At 41.0% G+C, this 3,698-nt stretch overlaps 1 pseudogene; it reads right to left on the bottom strand.

Annotated features, from left to right (window-relative positions):
- Positions 1–3,048: 3,048 nt before the first annotated feature.
- Positions 3,049–3,166, bottom strand: LOC126417871 (5S ribosomal RNA; annotated as a pseudogene).
- Positions 3,167–3,698: the final 532 nt, after the last annotated feature.

The following is a 3,698-nucleotide window of genomic DNA, read 5'->3' as shown; positions in this document are numbered from 1 at the left end:
TTATTTATCGCTGGTTAATTAGAGGCTGTTACATCTTATTAGAATTATTGTGCAGGAGTAGTAATGTAGACTGCTGATTCGGATTTGTCAATCAAATTTCTGTGTTAAAAGTAGGATAGACCGCGTAGCGGAAATGCGCGCGTAGCACGTTGTCGGACGGCAGCAAACGTTCTTCTTCGGTCACGTGGAGGAAAAGGAAAGTTAAGGGCAAATGTTACATACAGTGGACGTATCACCGATCGCTGGACGAGAGGAAGTTACTTTCGCGTTTCACAGTGGGATTTAGGTAAACAGTCCAAGTATCAGTGACAAGGCGCGGGGCTAATGAGATCGACAAACAAGACCTCATTAGCAGACACAAAGGGCCCGACTCCATTGTAGAGAGATGGCCGAAATTAGGGGGTAGTGGAAGGGGGCGATGGGGAGGGAGGGAACTTGGGACAATGGTTGCAGGGCCCAAAACTAGAAAACAGCAGAGTTCTTTAGCAACCCCTATGTGAATTGTGCTTTGGACTACGGATGCATTACTTTTCAGCAGTATCTGCGTTAGGTTGTAGAGCTAATACGAAACTGCGAAATTGCGCTTGACACATATTTGGACTTAGGTACATACTATTCAGTCATGTTTTTATCAGGGTTCTGTAGACTCATACTGCTCCTTTTGAATCGATCTAGACCACAGTTTTCCCAGGTCAAGGGAATTCAATCACTTTTTAGCCAAGAGGCGCTATAAGTGTTTAGTAGGATATTGGTATCATTGCAGTGTCTAAGGATTACTAATTTTCATTCAATTATCAGAGTTTAAAGACTCTTACTGCTCATTTCCAATCGACCTGGACAACAGTTTTCCCCAGGTTAAGGAAAACCTAGATAGCACAATCAAAATTTTCTGTGACAGAAATGTTCGTACTTTAAGTTTGGGTTCTTCGTCTCTCTCTCTCTCTCTCTCCCACTTTCTTTTTAAGAAGATCGCAATCGGTCAAAAATTTTTATTTGTGTCCTTGTACTTATTCTTCAAACTGGCTAACGTTAACATGTTCACTTCTTTTTTATTTTAATTTTCTTTTTTACTGATTTGTACCACAGATCATTTTCACGCTAAACATTATGTCAGCAGAACAAACATAGAACACACACAATCAATAACAGTGGTTCAAAAAGAAAGAACAGATTAAAATTGTTTATTACAGACAAACTATAAAAGATAGAAATGTATTGCACATGTCACTGAATAGAGGAAGATTCAAAGTTCTGGCACGACTGCGCTGTTGTTTGTTTGCAGCGACACGGAGACTACATTACAAGAGAAATAATTTTGTGTGTTGGACTGCGCGAAGTCAATCCATTATTCAAGTGCAACGTGCATTCCGCCGTCGATTCAGCAAGAAGCCGCCTCTGCACAAGCAGATTTATGACTGGCATACAAAATTCTTGGAAGCTGGTTGCTTATGCAAAGAGAAGAGCATGGTCGGCCACGCACGTCTGATGAAAATGTCGAGCGTATCCGAGATGCGTTCACACGGACCCTCGGAAGTCCAAAGAACGGGCAGGTATCTGTGCAAACGTAAAACTTTGAACCTCCCTCTACCCAGTGACGTGAGTGATCTGTATCTGCCTTTAATAGTTTGTCTGTAGGACATAACTGAAATCTGATTTTTGTTCTCGAATCACCCTGTACCGTACGTAAAGAAGCTGACAAAAAATTAAATGGCTACTTGCTTGCCATTTACAGTATTCTCCTGTAAAAACTAATAATTATTTCCATTCAAGAATTTCTCTGCGGTATAGAAGGAGGTGTTAAGCAGAAACATCTTTATTCCACAACTGAAAACTCTTCTGCTATCTGTCAGGCGTTTTATTTCTAAGGTTGGATTGTCAAATAGTTTGATAACTGCATATTTCACCTTTTTCTCTGCAAAATTATATTCATTAAAATGCAATATAGATAGTTTTTCCTTCTGGAGTTCTCCTTGTAAATATCTTCGTTACTCGGTGAGATGGATTCTTGAGATCAAATTTTATAAGTGAGTAACTGTACTGTGGTGCTGTGGCTAATATTTATAGCTGCGTAAAGAGATGCCTGCAATGTGTACTCGTGTGAACAGCACACACAATTCCACTTCCTTTCTTTTGCGGAATGAATACTTATTGCCTAAGTGACGAGTTACCTCAGAATATTATAAGACGAAGGAATACGCAAAATATGATAAATTACTGACTTCCGTATCCCGAAAGAGAGCAAATATTCTTACGGAAAACATTTTAGCAGGTCTATAGTTTTCCCAGTTTACGTTTTCAGCAAAATGAACACCTAAGAACGTACAACTTTCTACTCTTTTTTCCTTTCCTTTTCATGAATTAGGTTAATAGGAAGCTGGATACTTCTGACAGTAGAAAAGTGGATGCAGAGTGTTTCTTCAAAGTTTAAAGGTAGTCAATTTGTGCAAACCTGATTAGTAACTTTCACGAAAACATTTCCTATATGCTCTGTTGGTGCTTCTTTCCTCGATTTCACAACAACCATCTGCAAACAAGACTACTTCTGCCACCCTATTCGAATAAAATAATCTTTTCCTGTTTTCATAAATCTTCTGCTTGGAGGGTTGTAATGCAAAATTTCTTTCAGATTTGTATGTGACTTTCACAGAATACGTTTTTTCAACCTTGTTCTCTACTGTTTCCACTGTTATTGCTGGCGCATTTGGTACTCCCCTCAAACTGTTCGTTATGATTTTATCTACTCCACTGCAACATTTTACCAATGTGAGGAACTTAATTTCCGATGTTTTCATATTTGCGGCACAGCGTTATATCTTACATAAAACCCAACTAAAACGAAACTCCTTCCTAACAGGCCATGAAGGCCCAACGGTACCGACCAACCGCCGTGTCATCCTCAGCCCACAGGCGTCCCTGGATGCGGATATGGAGGGGCATGTGGTCAGCACACCGCTCTCCCGGCTGTATGCCAGTTTCCGAGACCGGAGCCGCCACTTCTCAATCAAGTACCTCCTCAGTTTGCCTCACAAGGGCTGAGTGCATCCCGCTTGCCAACAGCGCTCGGCAGACCGGATGGTCACCCATCCAAGTGCTAGACCAGCCCGACAGTGCCTAACTTCGGTGATCTGACGTGAACCGGTGTTATCACTGCGGCAAGGCAGTTGGCCGTTTTATCTTACATACAGTGTAGGAAGTGCTGTCACCGGCGGCGGGGTGGGTTCGTTCCTCGTACCTCTAACAGTTCATTCCACCTACCGCGTTAAGCTTGTTTATATCTGCCCTCCAGACTCTGCGTTGGTAGATATTGGCTCAGCCAACAAAACCAGTGTTGACGAAAATTCGACTAAATACATACCAAGCAAAGGCCGCATAACTCAGGCTTGGAAGCAGCATCTGCAAGTTCGCAAAAATATTAGGTATGAGGGATTTTAAATAACTTACACGAAAAGATTTAAAAGTCAGTTAATTATTATGCTTTAGTGCCTACAAAAGAAGTGTTAAATGGCTATCAAGTACGTATTTACTGCAGAAATTATTATTGGTTAAGTTTTACTACAAATTTTCGGTATAGTCACTGATCGACAGCTATTCACCAGTTACTACATCAATTCACTCAGTGGTATTACTAAAAAGAAGTGCTCGCTTAAATGTTCCAAGATGTTGACGAAACACACCACAAGGAGTTTGACATATGACTA

The sequence above is a fragment of the Schistocerca serialis genome, chromosome 8, assembly GCF_023864345.2.
Source record: "Schistocerca serialis cubense isolate TAMUIC-IGC-003099 chromosome 8, iqSchSeri2.2, whole genome shotgun sequence".
In the NCBI taxonomy this organism is placed as follows: Eukaryota; Metazoa; Arthropoda; class Insecta; order Orthoptera; family Acrididae; genus Schistocerca; species Schistocerca serialis.
Note: the sequence above shows the minus strand (reverse complement) of the source record. Positions and strands in the feature narration are given on the sequence as shown.